Genomic DNA, 17082 nt, shown 5'->3' with positions numbered 1-17082 from the left:
GTCCCTTTGTTGGCTCCATGTATTATTCATCCTATGAAATGCAAATTTTATTTTTGACATAGCAAAGCTGTCTCTATTTTTGACATAGCAAAGGTTACTGTGGAATCAGAAATAATTATTTTAACAATAGATTTCTGTAATTTTATTTCAAATCTTGAATTTATTTCAAATTTAAAGTGTGCTACAAACAATTTTTATGTTGGATTGCCAACAAAATTTTTTTCAATAACTAACTTAGAAGCTATAAAAATGATAATGTGTATTGATTATATTAAAGTACGACATTCTCATTATTGACTGAGGTTTTGAAATGGCTTTATTAACTCTCATAATGATTAATATATATCATGATAAAAACCTTATATAACAGAAGTAATTACTGTTAGGATTAGGTTCAACTGTGAGAGACAGAAAACACCAAGTGACGGTGTTTAAATAGGAGAGAAGTTTTTTCTCATGTAAAATCCAGAAAGAGTCAGGACTGGTATTATGGGCACACCTTCAGAAGCAGGCTTTTCTGACCATCCTCAATGTTCAGTTTCTAATTTGTGATTCAAGGTGGCTACTCTACCTCCAACCACTGAATTCATGGTCCAGGCAGCAGAAAGAAAAAAATGGAGCATGTCCCACCCAGAATACTTCATTGTAATTTTTATGACTAACATGTGCTTATGATTCTATAACATAGAATCTTCATAATTTTTTCAATTCTTTTGTCATTATATTATCTTTTTTAAGATATATTTTTATTGATTTCACAGAGGAAAGAAGAGGGGGAGAGATAGAAACATCAATGATGAGCGAGAATCATTGATTGGCTGCCCTCCTGCACGCCCCACACAGGGGATCAAGCCTGCACCCCAAGCATGTGCCCTGACCAGGAATCAGTCACTTCCTGGTTCACAGGCCGACACTCAACCACTGAGCCATGCCAGCTAGGCTGTATTGTCTTTTAACACAATGTTTGTTTATACATTATCTATGTTAAAAGATAACATCAGGAAAAGATAAAATCATGGTTCTCATGCCAAAGCAATCTTGAGAAAGAAGGCATCGCACTTACTAATTTCAAACTATATTACAAAACTACAGTAATCAAAGAAGTATGGTACTACCATAAAAACAGACACGTAGATCAATGGAACAGGATAGAGAGCTCAGAAATAAACTCATGAATATAAATTTTAATTATTTTAAGACAGAGGAACCAAGAAAGTACAATAGGGAAATAAACAGTCTCTTCAATAAATAGTGTTCGGAAAACTGGACAGCCACATAAAACTGGATCACTATCTTACACCAAACATAAAAAATTAACACAAACTGGATTAAAAACTTTACTGTAAGACCTGAACCATAAAACTCCTAGAAGAAAATATAGGTAATAAGCTCCTTGACATCAGTCTTGACAATAATTTTGTGGGCTTGACACTCAAAGCAAAGGTAACAACATCGAAAATAAACAAATGGTACGACATCAAACTAAAAAGCTTCTGCACAGCCAAAAAAGCCATCAACAAAATAGAAAGGCATCTTACTAAATGAGAGAAAATACTTGCAAGTCATATGTCTAAAAAGGGCTAATATAAAAATATGTAAAACACTCATACAACTCAAGAGCAAAACAACAACAACAACAAACAAACAACAACAACAGAAACCCCCAAACAATCCAATTTTAAAACAGGCAGTGGATCTTCAGAGACATTGAAGAAATTGTCATGGATGGCCAAAGTATACATGAACAGGTGCTCAACATCACTAATCATAAGGGAAATGTAAATCAAAACCATAATGAAATATCACCTTACATCTATTATCAAAAAGTTAAGAAATAGCCCGGCCAGTGTGGCTCAGTGGTTGAGCATTGACCTGCGAACTAGGAGGTCACAGTTCCATTCCCGGTCAGGGCGGCACATGCCCGGGTTACGGGCTCAACCCCTCAGTGTGGGGCTTGCAGGAAGCAACTGGTCAATGATTCTCGCTCATCATTAATGTTTCCATCTCTCCCTCTCCCTTCCTCTCTGACATCAATAAAAATATATGTTTAAAAAAAAGAAATAAGTGTTGGTGAGGATGTGGCGAGAAGGAAACCCTGTGTAGTGTTGGTGGGAATGTAAATTAGTGCAACCCTCATGGAAACAATATAGAGGCTCCTGAAGAAACTAAAACTACAACTATTGTATTATCCAGAATTCCACATTTCTGGGTATTTATCCAAAGGAAATGAAAACACTAACTTGAAATAAATATCTGCATCCCCATGTTGAGTGCAGCAGTATTTACAGAAGCCAAGGAAGCAATCTAAGTATTTACGGATAGATGAATGGGTAAAGAAAATGTGGATACACACACACACACACACACACACACACACATACACACACACACACACACAGGAATATTATTCAGCTATAAGGACAGAAGGAAATCCTGCAATTTGCAGCAACATGGATGGACTTTGAGGGCATTATGCTAAGTGAAATAGGTAAGAGGAAGACAAATACCTCACTTATATGTAGAATCTAAAAAAAAAATTTTTTAAATCAAGCTCCAAGATAAAGAGAACGGATTAGCGGTTACCAGAAATGATAGGCTGGCGTGGGTGACATGGGTGAAGTTCTATAAAATGCATAAATAAGCCCTGGGTATGCCTGGGTTGCTATGCACAGCTTGGTGACAATGGTAACACTGTAGTGCATATTTGAAAGGTGCTAAGACAGTAGGTCTTAAAATTTCTAATCACAAAAAAATTGTAACCATGTATGATGATGGATGTTAACTAGATGTATTATGGTGAACATTTCACGATATATAAAATATTGAACCATTATGTTGTCAACCTGAAACTAATATAATGTTGTATGTCAATCATATCTCAATTAAAAAACACACTTGAATGAGTTTGATAAATGAAGCTGTATTACAGATTACAGTACAGTATGAGATTAAAATAATCCCATATGTATGGTAACATTTACTAGCTCTTCGTGGTAAATTTAAAACATGTGCCATGCCATAGTTCTCATAATCCAGGCTAAAGAAGTCAGAGGTGGTCTCTTCCAGACCAGCTCACTGACCCTGGGCAGTTTCCTAACTCAAACCTCAGTTTCTTTGCCACAAAATGGATATAAGAAAACTTAGCTCAAGTGAAATAAGCCAGTCAATGAAGGAAAAATACCACATGATCTCACTTATTCATGGATAATTGAGACCATTATAAACTTTTGAACAATAATAGATACAGAGGCAGAGCTGCCTCAAACAGAGTGTCAAACTGCAGCAGGAAGGCTGGGGAGGGTTCGGGGGCGGGAGGTAGGGGGGTAAGAGATCAACATAAAATTAAAAAAAATAAAGAGGAAAGAAATATCTTTTCTTCACAAAAAAAAAAGAAAAGAAAACTTAGCTCAGTGAGCTTTTATAGAATGAAATCAACAATACCAAACACACATTATGTGCACAGAAAGGATTAGCGCCTTCACTATCTTAGGAAGCTGTGGCTTTTTAAAAACTTCACTGTGCCTGATAATGACTGTGGGAGCTGTTTAAAATGGAGACGATGGCGCTGGTTTGGCTAAATGGATAGAGCATCGGCCTGCGGACTGAAGGGTCCCAGGTTCGATTCCAGCCAAGGGCACATGCCCGGGTTGTGGGCTCAATCCCCAGTAGGGGATGTGCAGCAGGCAGCCAATCAATGATTCTCTCTTATCATTGGTGTTTCTCTCTCTCTCCTTCTCCCTTCCTCTCTGAAATCAATAAAATATATTTAAAAATAAAATAAAATAAAATAAAATGGAGACTATGTCCTGGATCTGTGATCCTGGGGCTGGGAACAGAAAAGCACCAAGCATGACTTCAGTGTGGATGGTCCCTCGATCCCCTCTGAGAGAGTGTCGTGGGTGTGAGGGGCGCCAGGTGGAGGGAGCAGTTGTTCGCTGGTCTGGTTGGCCCCTCCAAAAGACAACGTATGCTGGAGGCAAGAGGTTTTCCTTTCTACGCCTCCTTAGCCATCTGTACAATGTGGGTAAGAACCACCTCTTCGTTATCATAAAATACTCAGTGAGGATTTAGAAATCAAATCCACTGTTTCTGTCCCAAGTGAGACTTTTGTAAACAATGACCAAGAAAAGGAGAGTTAAAGTTGAAAAAGGAATAAAAACAAAAGGAAATACGTTTGGTAAAAGGCATAAAATTACGTTTGGAATGAGGTGGGCTATGAACACACAGAGTGAAAAGGGACTGAAGACACAGGGACTGAAGCAAAGCAAAGATGCAGCAGATACAAGGGCGTTAGCCACCGGGTCCTCACTCCCATGTTCCCCTGGAGAGTTCAGGAATGAACAGGGACGCATTCAGAAAAGGGAAGGAGTTAAAAGGAACAGTAGCAACAGGGACAGGGAGAAAAGGAATGAATCCAGGGGCGAGGAAAAGATGCAAGAGAAGGAAGGCAATGTGGTTCTGGAATTTGTATCTTGCCCAATTCCCTTAAGATCCACGAGAAAAGAAAATTCTGCCGAAGGAAAAGAACCAAGCAGAATTCCTGAAGGGAGGTGCACAGAACCCAGAACCTAAAGAGCAATTTGTAGTTGGAAGATGTTTCTTCTAAGTCAGAAAATGCCCACACAAGGATCGCATCGAAGGAAATCTGATTATAGAGTCACTAGGGATGATTTAAGGCCCTCTCAGTGACAGATGCCAGGATGAAAGACTGGATTTCAGAAATAGACCAATTTAGAACAAATATGGGGGGGAAACTGAGAGGAGAGAAAAACATCTGGCTACTAATGCTATTAAAATTAGATACTAAGGCCGAAGCTGGTTTGGCTCAGTGGATAGAGCGTCGGCCTGCGGACTGGAGGGTCCCAGGTTCGATTCCGGTCAAGGGCATGTACCTGGGTTGCGGGCACAACCCCAGCAGGAGATGTGCAGGAGGCAGCTGATCGATGTTTCTCTCTCATCGATGTTTCTAACTATCTCTCTCCCTTCCTCTCTGTAAAAAATCAATAAAATATATTTTTAAAAAAATTAGATACTAAGGGCCTGGCTGGTGTGGCTCAGCAGTTGAGCTTCAACCTATGAACCAGGAGGTCACAGTTCAATTCCTAAGGTCAGCGCACATGCCTGCATTGTGGACTAGATCGCCAGTAGGGGGCGTGAAGAAGGCAACCAATCAATGATCCTCTCTCATCATTGATGTTTCTATCTTTCTCGCCCTCTCCCTTCCTCTCTCTCTAAAATCATTAAAAAACATATTTAAAGAATAAGATACAAAGATTTTTTATGATTTTTAAATGAACATGTTATTTATAATAAACTGATAGGAAGAGATCATAGAAATGGTAAAACTCCTGAAAAAATTACAAATGAAAGAAAAATTACAAAAGTATGATAAAGCATCTACAGCAAGGTCATTTGCATTTCTAGTTTGTGTCTTTCCTCCCCATTTCCCTCTCTTTTCCTCTCCCTGCACTTCAAGCTGGCAGCCACACTCTGGAGTCCCTTTATCAGGGAACTTTTGTAGCTGATAAAAGTACAAGTTGCATATTCTCAAGCTATTGCTCTTTTTTGTAAAAGCCAAAAATTCACCAATGATATATGATAGGAACCCACTGGGGACGGGAGAAGGCAGCAGGAAGAGAGGCTGGACTGGGCCAGCTTTGTTTTGAAATGTTCTAAAGCAGCGGTTCTCAACCTCGGCTGCACATCAGAATCACCCGGGAATCTTTTTAAAATCCTGACTCCTGGGCCTCATCCTCCGGAAATTCTGTTTCTTTGTTACTCATGTTGTGGCCCCACCCCTTAACATGAGGCCCAGAAACCAGGATTTTAAAAAGATTCCCGGGTGATTCTGATGTGGAGCCAAGGTTGAGAACCGCTGCTCTAAAGGCTTTTACCTTTTATGGGTGAAAGGGACGGTAGTACTTAACAACTGCTGTGCTTTTAATAGCATCCAATTTACTCAAGCTGTTTATATAAAAACTGGTTGTTCTTAAGCCTTGAAACACAACTTGGAAATCTAATAGATTATTTTACTTTATTGTGGACTAGTAGCCCTACGCATGAATCGGTACACCAGTAGGCAGAGCTTGCTGTCCTGCCCCCTCCTGTAGCTCTCCGCAGCCCGCTTGTAGCTAACTGCCCCACCCGCCTGCTGATCTGTGATCCAGTCATTACACGGTCAGTCGTTACATAACGACCATTTGCATATTACAACTTTATTATATAGGATATTTAAAATTACTAAATACTTCATGCTTACAAAAATGTATATATACACATATATACAATGATACACTGCCCCCTCCTGTAGCTCTCCGCAGCCCGCTTGTAGCTAACTGCCCCACCCGCCTGCTGATCTGTGATCCAGTCATTACACGGTCAGTCGTTACATAACGACCATTTGCATATTACAACTTTATTATATAGGATATTTAAAATTACTAAATACTTCATGCTTACAAAAATGTATATATACACATATATACAATGATACACAAAAATAATATGTATGGTTCAAAGAATAATAGAATACACATCCATGTAATCACTGCCCTGTTTAAGAAAATGAACACGAACTTTCAAGGCCTCCAGGGATGATCACACCCTCCTCCCCGCCACCTCTTCCAGAAGTAACTGCCTATTGTAGTCGTTAAGTTCCCTTGCTCCCCGTAACAGTTTTATCTACAAGTGAGTGTGTATTCCTAAATCATACTGTTCAGTTTTATATGTCTTTCAACTTAGATCATGCTTGTTTGTCTGCAATATGCTGTTTTACTCCACATTACATATCTGAGGGTCCCAAAGCTAGTCCATCTGGTTATAGTTCACTCATTTTTCCCTGCTGTGTAATAGTCTGTAGTTTGAATAAATGATCATTTATATGTCCATCCTTCCGTCAATGGACATTTGGGCTATTTTCAGTTTGTTTTAGGGAAATTTTTATGCAGCAATAGATAAGGACTTCTGCTTGCTCTGTTGATGTTCAGCTTATCTACTGCGGTATAAAAGTTCCCCCAAAACTTCGCGGTTAAAACAACTATCATTTTTATTACGTCGGATGATTTTTATAAGTCATAAATTCATGGCTAGCAGGTTCTTCTGCTCCATGTGGCTTCACCTAGGCAGCCATTTGGTGGTAATCAGCTGATGGCTGAGCTGGGTGGGCTAAAGGGTCAAAGACAGTGAAGCTCATCCATCCGTCTGAGTGTGGATGGGCTGGGCTTAGGTGTGCCCCCTCCATGTAGTCTCTCCTGAAAAGTAATCAAACTTCTTGCATAGCTTCTCAGGGCTCAAAAAAAGACAGTTTCAAGAGGCCCAGACAGAAGCCCCCAGACTTTTTATGACTCAGCCTCAGAAGTTCCAGAGTGTCACTTCCACCCTATCCCACTGACCAAATAAGTCTCTAGATTCAAGAAGGGAGGACTTTAGACTCTGCTTCTCAATGAGAGGAATGTCGGAGAATCTGTATCCATCTTTCACCCACCACAGCTGAGTTCTGTTTGCTATGTCAACGGGCAACCCTATTCACATGGATCCTCTAGAATTTAACTTCCCAATCTTATGTTCCTAGGCATCTTTCAACTTCCACACTTTCCAAATTTTCACTGTAAACCTTTTCAAAATTCAATCCCCTGACTTGGGAAAGTCAGATTCTGAACTTCCCACCCAGGTTGAGGCTATTCTCTGAGTAAATGATGGGTTAATTTTATTTTATTCTCCACCACTTCCCCCAATCTGGCTTGTCACACTTCATTTAAATTTTGCTTTTTATCTGCCTCTCAGTCACCATTTTATAGTCATTATATTACATCCTTTATTGGGAAAGCTCAGAGGTTGCCAGATCCCAGTGTGTCAGCACCAGGCTTCTCAGACATCGGAGGGCATGCGAGTCCACTGGACTGAAGGCACGGGAGCTACTAACTAGCAGAAGGGTCCTATCCCCCCAGCAGGCAGCAGAGTGCCTGGGTCTAAAGGGCTGGCCATGGGCTGGGGGAGTGGTTATTTTAGTAGTAAAATAACCAATAATGAATGAGCCAATAAATTAAATCCAGGTGTCTTGAGGGTCCTCTACAGTAGTGGCCTTTATACATTAGAAGAGGAGGTTAGGGAGCCCCAATAATGAATTAATCTCCAGCTTTATTAACAGACAGCTCAGAGGTAAATTTAAATTAGCTTTTAAAAATTAGTGTGGTATTTTCTCCAGACTGAGTTTGTGAACAAAGATTCACACTGGTCTCAGCTGGAGCTTTAATACTATGTGCCAACCTCTTACTGTCCTTTGGTGAAGCGCCCTCTGACGCCACCTACCATCCCAGTAGCTATTAATATACTTCTACCACTGTCCTCAAGGCCTCTGCTCTCACATACGCAACTGATGGCCTGTTTCCTTCTTCTCAAAGAACTCTCCATTTTCTCTCCCTCTGCCTCCCAAACATAGCTATGTCCACGTGCACTCTTCCCTCCAGGGTCAAAGGGCATGAGAGCTGAGGCGGCTTCCAGTTAATGCAAGGAAGCATTTAGATAACAGGTTGAGGCTGTAGGGCAGTTTGCTGATCACAAAGTAATTAGAGGTAATTTTAAGTTCTCCTTTTTGCTTATCTTTATTTTCTAAATCTGCTATAATAAAAATGGATTATTTGTGTTAAAATATATCAATGTGTTTTAAAAAACATGCCATGCTATATGATTTATCTAAAATACCTTGCAAAATAAATTCATTATGAGTGAACTTGTCAAAGGCAGGCTTTGAATTAGAAATGGCTGTTGTCCAAGGCTCTCAGTTTTCCCATCTGTGAAACGGAGTAATTAATATTAATCAGTCATTATACTGCATAGCTTGCAACTTGCAAAATTCTAATACTTGTGAGTTGCCTATGCTCCCGCTGGGTAGTCTGTTATTTAAGTTGTACTTTTGTTCCCTGCTCTTGAAGCAGATAGCATGCACAGCTGTTTCTTCACCTATTCAGTTTTCTGTAAAGGAACACCTGCTTAGAATGTACCTAAGGACTTATTTCTTTGTTTTTTGATAATTAAAGCACTGCTATGGTGATGGCTGACATCTGGATTCACTTTTAAAGACTTTGCTGCGTTTTCCTGGCTCCTGGGAGATTCCTGAACTATAATGCATGAGATGGAAATGTGGTGATGCGTTTTCTTTTGCAACAGCAGTTTTACGCTGGCTTTGTTATTTCCCCATCGCAATGAGTGAGAGCTGCCACTCTGTTACTGCTGCTAAGAGATTAGGGGAACTGAGTTGAGGCCCAGAAATTTAATATGCCATATAATGCCTGATTTATTTTGATTCTGGATTTGATTTGAACTGACAAACTCACTTGGGACTGCTCTGCAGAATCAATATCCAGGGATACAAAATTTTTTATAAACTGGTTCTGAAATAATTTCTATTTGGGGAGCATGAAAGCCTAAGCTCACCCAAGTATTTCCACTAGCAATAGAGAAAGAGAAAGTTGGCAAAAGCTTTCTAATATTTATATATAATCCTCAGAACGATAATCCTCAAACTCCACTCGATGATAGCTCGATAAACTTTTATAGGATTTACTTTCTAGAATTATTACATTATTACTGCCTCTTCCTTAACATTCTTCTTGGCCTGTTACTCACAGGTCAAAATACCAATGAAGAACCATACATCAGTCAGGGCTCACAGTTGTGGCTATTTTAGTAGTAAGCAGAATGAGCCAACAACTTAAGTCCAGGTGTCTTGAGGGACCTCTATAGCAGTGGCCTTTGTACAATTAGGAGAGGAGGAGGTTAGAGAGCCCCAAAATGCATTAGTCTCCAGCTGCCACTCCCGTGCCCAGCGAGACCCCTTCTGCACTAGGCGGTTAACCTTTCAAGCACTGCCATCCCCAAAAGGCAGATGCCTTTCTCAGCAAATAGGTTTTCAAGCAGAATCTTTCCTTCCTCAAGCCAGTAACTTCCACATCTATATCTCACGCAGGTGTGCTGAGTGTCGCAGCCTGGTCACATGTGTGCCCTAGCTGTGAGTCTGGAGGTTTTGTTTTCAGAGGTCACCTTGGGAAACAGCACTTACTGTAGATTACGATTGGAAATGCCCTAAACATTGCAAAATGTTCACATCCTGGGCAGCCAGAAAATAGGAAAACGTTCACAACGGGAGAGAATCAGTACTTGTTGAGTGTCTGTGCTAAGTGCCAGGTACTTTAAATATTATTTAATATGCAACAAGAGAGATTTTACCCTATTTTAATAATAGAAAAACTGAGGTTCAAATAAGTTGTTCCGACCCCAGATCATGCTGTTGGTAAAATGGAGGACATAGATTCACATCCAACAGGTTTTTCTCCTTCAGAATTCTTCCTTGTCTCAGAAGGTGAGTCTCAATTTCCATGTTGTGAGTTCTGATTGGAACGTGAGCAGTGGTGTGCCGAGCAGTGGGGTGGAGGGAGAGAGGACGCACAGCTCTAGGAGCAGGCAGAAATGGGTAATGAGCTACAGGAAAATTTAAAGACAAAAATGAAACAGACTAAAAATATGTCCACCATATTATTATTACTATTATCAACACCATTGTCATGTGGCAGCAATTCTAGAGAATGTCAGTAATAAAATATTCCTTCTTGCTGAGACATCCCCACTTCTTGGTACACAAGTATACGAAGCCGTCAACTTAATTTTCAAGTTTTTTTTTTTTTTTTTAAGAGCAGGTTGGTTAGAACTTGTAATCAAAGTGCCACGAAGTTTTATGGCCTAGGATAGATCATACTTAAGGACATGATGTACCGAAGTCCTTATCTTTTAACATTATTTCTAAGAAAATATGAGTTCTAATTTTTATTTCAGAAGTACATCTCTCCCAGTTGGGCAGTGTGAGCAGGATCTTTTATCTTCCGACAGCAGCAGAGGCTCTGGTGGTGAGAGCCCTTTTGGTAGTAGGGGCTGTCTGGCAAGGTGGCTGTTAATGATGAGGAGGAAAGAGAGAGATACCAGAAATTTATACAGTGGAAGAGGAAAGAGTATCTCTTTAAATTAACATGGGAAAGTTACTGTTCATATGAATCCCCAAGTGTAGAGAATATGAGATCTTAAAGAATTATTTTACCCCATCACCAAGTCTTATAAATTCTATCTCCTAAATATCTCTCAAATATGTTCTCTTTTCTCCTTGGCTGTGCAGATCCTAATACTATTTTACTAGACTACTGTAACATCCTGCTAGCTGGCCTTCCTTCCTGTCATTAGTCTCAGCTAATTCCACTTCATGATCGCTACAGCTGGTTCGCGTGACCCACCTAAGCATGAGATCCCAATGCCAGACTTCCCTTGCTTAAAGATTTACTTTGACTTTCATGCCCACAGTATAACAATGCAAACTCCCTTGCAAGACTCAGAAACTTCTTTAAGATATACCCCGTCTGCCTGGCCAGCATGCCTCAGTGGTTGAGAGTCAACCTACGAACCAGGAGGTCACAGTTTAATTCCCAGGTCAGGGTACCTGCCCGGGATGTGGGCTCGATCCCCAGTGTGGGCATGCAGGAGGCAACCGGTCAATGATTCTCTCTCATCATTAATGTTTCTATCTCTCTCTCTCTCCCTTCCTCTCTGAAATAAATAAAATATATTTTAAAAAAAGATATTACCCGTCCCTACCTTTCTTTCATCCTTTGCCATTCTTTAACTCAGATATTGTAGTAGAGCTAATCCGAACTACTTGCTCTCCAAATGTGTGATGCTCTTTCAGGCTTTTGCATATATTTTTAGTTCAGGGGAAATAACTTCTATGTGTTTTCCTCTGATAAGTCTCTCTTTCCCAAACTCAAACTGCATTAAGTACTCCATACTCTCTGCTCTGTCCCATAATACTAGAGGGTGTGCATTCATATTAGAACTTAAATTACATAAAAGAAATTGCATTCTGCTCTGGCTTCTCCAACTAGACTATAAGCTTTTTGAATACGGTGGCTATGTCTTTTATCTTTGCCACTCCAGCATTTAGTGATGTTTTGGTTCAGATATTATGTGCTCAATAATTTTTTAAATGAATGCCAGGTTCCACACAGCATACAAGATATCAAAAAGGTGACAGTCTAGTGGTAATGACACGTCAAATTCACATAACTGAAAGCAAGGCATAAGTTGTGTCACAATTGAGGGTGAAATGAAATGCTTTGGTTATTTTAAGAAGGAAGATCTCAATTCCAGTTTTAGGGTGATGTCAGGGTACACAATTGAGAAAGCTGAGGGAGAAGATGACCTTTGAGATGACTCTGTCCCCAAATATTCAATGCTTGAGATGCAGCAAGTATAAGGAACAGGTTGGGTCACATGCTGGTATAGTAAATGGTGGGAGCAACAGACGATCACAGAGTAGTCACACTGAGGTATAAGAGAGTATTGCGAAAAAGATGGAGATGTTAGGCTTTAAATGTGGCGAAGGAGTCAGAATTAAATTTAGAAGACAGCTACAGTGTAACTAGTGGCCGGGTGCACGGATTCATGCACATTGAAAGGAAATTAATTAGAAGAAATATTTTAATATTGCTATTCACCCTTTCTCTATAATAGAAGTGTCAACCAAATTCATGATTGACAATGACAGATGGAAACACACACGTGTGATTGGCGACAGCGAGAGCTTTATATGTATTGTGCATGCGCGAGTCAACTTAGACTTTTATATAATAAATCTCCATTTTCCGGCTAATGAAAAGAAACGAGGATTCCACTGAGTCTCCTATCTACCTATTCCAGGACTTCTGTGATGATCAAATGAGATGAGGCACAGGAAAACGCTTCACAGACATTTGATTAAAGTGTAAAATGTTTGTGCCTGGGTATAAAGCAAGTTGTGTTCCTGGGTTGAAGAAAATGCAAGGAGGCGAGTCGCTAGGGAGAGGAAGCCAGGCGTTGCTACATGATGTCATTACCCGGCGCCCACAGTGACTGTTTCTGGGCTGGGCTGGGCTGTGGGCCACATTTTGTGTCACGGGGTCTTGGCAATGTTGGCTGTGATTTGGTGGGCTGTTGCTCCAGGGTGGTGGCGGGGCCTGTGTCCCACTTGGGGGAAGCCCAGTGTTGCTTTGTTGTCACCAGGTCCATAGTGCCATTTCTTTGTAAATGGCCAGTGTGCATTATGGCAGCTCCTGCATTAAGCGTCTGCCCCTGGTGGTCAGTGCATGTCATAGCAACTGGTCAGACAGTTGGAGAGACACTTAGCATATCAGCCATATATATAGAGGCGGTTATTGGCAGAAGATGGACTATTAAAGCAACTGTAATAGTTCGAGTAAGGATGAGCAAGGTCATAGTTGACAGGAAGTATAGTATAGATAGGTGGATAGACCTGGGTCACTTAATGATATGATCTTAGACATTTTATTTAAACTTTAAAACCCAATTTTTCTCATTTATATCAAAAGACTGTTGTGACTGAATTTATGTAAAGAGATTAGCACAGTGCTTGGCATGTACCAACTGCTTGAATTAATCAGTGATATTTCAGTTGCAACCAAAATTCAACTCAAATCAGCATAAGCAAATAAGGGGAAATTATTAAAAGGCTACTGACAAAACAAATGGAACATAATAGAGAGCCCAAAAATGGAACCGTACTAATATCGTCAAATGATCTTAGTCTTTTCAACAAATGGCGCTGGAACAACTGTACATCCATATGCAAAAAAATAAATAACTCTAGACATAGATCTTATACCCTACACAAAAATTATCTCAAACACTATCATAGGCATACATATAAAATGCAAAACTCTAAAACTCCTAGAGGAGAGCATATGAGAAAATATAAGTGACCTCAGGTTTAATGATGATTTTTAAATATTTTTATTGATTTTTAGAGAGAAACATTGATCACCTGCCTCCTGCATATCCCCCAATGGGATCAAGCCTGAAAAACAAACAGGTGCCCTGACCAGGAGTTGAACCAGCAACCCCTCAGTGCGCAGGATAATGCCCAACAACTGAGCTACACCGGCCAGGGCAGTGATGACTTTTAAATATAACACCCAAGGCATAATTCATAAAAGAAAAAATTGGTAAGTTGGACTTCATTAAAATGAGAAGTTTCTGCCTTGTGAAGGGCACTGTTAAGAGAATGAAAAGACTGTCCAGACGGAGAGAAAACTTTTCAAAACACATATCTGGTAAAAGACTGGTATCCAAAATCTATATAGAACACTTATAACTCAGCAATAAGGAAACAAACATCCCGATTTAAAAATGGGCAAAGGGCATCAAGAAAGATGGCAGTGTAGGTAAACACCTGTACTTGCTGCCTCCTACAACTACATCAAAATTACAACTAAAACACAGAACAACTATCATCCGGAACTGCTGGAAAGCTGGTTGAATGGAAGTCCTACAACTACAGAGGTCAAGAAGGGAGCACACTGAGGCTGGTAGGAGACGCGGAGGCGCATAACTGGCTGGTCTGGCACCCATGTGGGCCACTGTTTTAATGGGGAGGGAGATCGACTCTGCAGAGGCTGCCATGGGGGAGGAAAGGGTCCCAGACCCACACCAGACACCCAGACCAGGGTCCCAGAGCTGGGAAAAGAAGTCCCTACAGGCAGTAAGAACTACGGACTGTAAAAACCAGTGCAGACTGGGGCTCAGTGATACAGAGGCTGCTGGAGACCCAGCTATTCCTCTTAAAAGGCCAACACCATAAACTGAACTTACAAAGTTCTGTTCCTCTGAGGCAGGGGGAAAAATGGACACATATGTAATACCCTTTGTAATAAAAAATTAAAAAAAAAAAACAGTGTGGATTGGGACTCAGTGACACAGAGGCTGCTGGAGACCCAGCTATTCCTCTTAAAAGGCCAACACCATAAACTGAACTTACAAAGTTCTGCTTCCTCTGAGCTCCAGCACCAGGGCGAGGCTCTGGGGTGCACAGACACATATGTGGAAGAACTGGATTGTCTGGCATCAGGGCAGGAACTCCGGGGTGACTTTCTCCCAGAGAGAGGACCTCTCTGGTTGCAGGGCTGACTGGCAGCCATTTCTGTTTGCTCTGCCCTGGTGATTCCTTAAGACCCCGCCTCATCCAATTTTACAACCCCATCCAATCTGTGGGCAGCAGCTTTTGCATATGAATGGCCAGTCCTTGCTCAGACTAAAATCTCAAACAAGCTGCAGCTGGGTTAGGGAGCCCCAAACATATCAATAAAAAAGGCCTAAGACCTGGCACCTGCCTTGCTTCACAGCTGGACCTCATCTGGGCACTTCCAAACCCAATACAAAGAGGAGGAATCTGCAAATCTCTCCGGAGCTCCTGCTGGGTAGCCCCAGGCAGTGGCTGACTTTGCACCTCCCTGGAGACCCAAGAGCCAGTGTACCCAGTGGTCAGTGTCAGACCATACCCGATTACAACTCTACACATCCAGAAGTGACACACTCAAGGGGCAGTCTGGAATTGTGATAGGGATGGCATTGAATCTATAGATCCATTTGGAGAAAGCTGCCATCTTAACAATATTAAGTCTTCTGATCTACAAATATGCCCTTCATTTATTTAGGAATTTATTTAATTTCATTCAACTATGTTTTGTAGCTTTCAGTATACAAGTTCTTCACTTCTCTCATTAAATTTATTCAAAAGTATCTTATTTTTTTGATGCTATTGTAAACGGGACCTATGAGAAGGAATTACAATTCCTATGACCATAAGTCAACTGATGAATTGAGAGCTGTTAATTTCTCTGAAAGTGGGTCCTGTAGGGTTGCATAAATCCTTGCCAGTGGGCGAAAAACTTGTGCTTACTTCAGTCTGTACCTCCACTCTGCCCTTTAAATCTTTATTTGTATTTCTTAATGACCTCAATATTATTAGAGATACTGAGATAACTTTGTAGTATTTATCTTTACTATGATTAATTTTCTTTCTAAAATTAAAGAACTCCCCATATGATTCAATAGTGATAGATTCAGTTAAAAGGTCAACCTAAAAACAAGACTACAAAAATCAAAACCTGCATTTGAAATACTTGTACATATTTGGGCTTTTGGATTATGTTTCAGCAATTCTGTACTAACAAGAGAGAAAGTAACATGTACGGGATGTGCAAAATAAAGGCTAGTTGCCTGCATATTGTTATGGATCCATTATCGTATAATTAGTCTCTGCTTCTTTTTAACCAGCCATTTTTAGAAAGCAGATCTACTTTAGTCATATCAATTAAATAATTTCTGTTTGGTTACACTATTATGATGGCAGTTGGAATTCAATAATTTAGACCAGAATAGGATGGCATATTATGCCTCTATGATGTCACTAAGTATATACACTGAGTGGCCAGATTATTATAGCTAATAATGTGCAGCCAAGGTTGAGAGCCACTGGCTTAGAACCTTCACACTTCCGTGTGCGGGCAGCACACGCTCGGTCGAGCCTCACCCTGCACACCTGGCCTCCGGGCGCTGCAGGGCACCTGATTTTCCCACTGTGCAAACTGGCCTGTGAAAGCCCGAAAACAGCACAGGACAGACAATGTAGAATAAGTAACGTCTTGCCCCCATTGTTCCCGTCCCAATCCATGTGCCCTGCTCCCTGCTGCCAATAAGAGATACATTAGACTCCATCTCAAACTCTAAATTCGTATGTACTTAGAAATCTTCGTGTATCTACGAACAACACTCCAGGGTGCGTGCGAGAAGAGGGAGACCCCTTTACCCAGGCACCGAGGGGCCTTAGCACAGATTTCTCTGCAGGGCAGAATTATTCCCCTTACACCTTTGGGGCTGTGTCCCTTTGGAAGCTCAAAGGTCTAGAAACCCTCACCTGACAGGCGAGCCTAGGGAACCCGCCCAGCGTGTACGCAACACCCCGTTCCCGTCACTGGACGGCGGCCGCGCATGCGCCACACCTGCCGCGCTCCTGCGCAGTTTCTGGGGCTCATTCTTTCTTCGCGGTCCCCGGCTCTGTCCCAGACGTCCGTTCGAACTTCCCGGCGGTGGCAGAAGCCACCAATCAAAAACGTCCTGCCGCAGGCCACGCCCCTCCACCGTCTCCTCCGGGAACGGGAGTCGGATTTCACGCACACCCCGCCTTCCGGACGCACGCTGCGCGCTGACGTC

This window comes from Myotis davidii, unplaced genomic scaffold (assembly GCF_000327345.1).
Source record: "Myotis davidii unplaced genomic scaffold, ASM32734v1 scaffold945, whole genome shotgun sequence".
Classification (NCBI taxonomy): Eukaryota; Metazoa; Chordata; class Mammalia; order Chiroptera; family Vespertilionidae; genus Myotis; species Myotis davidii.
Note: the sequence above shows the minus strand (reverse complement) of the source record.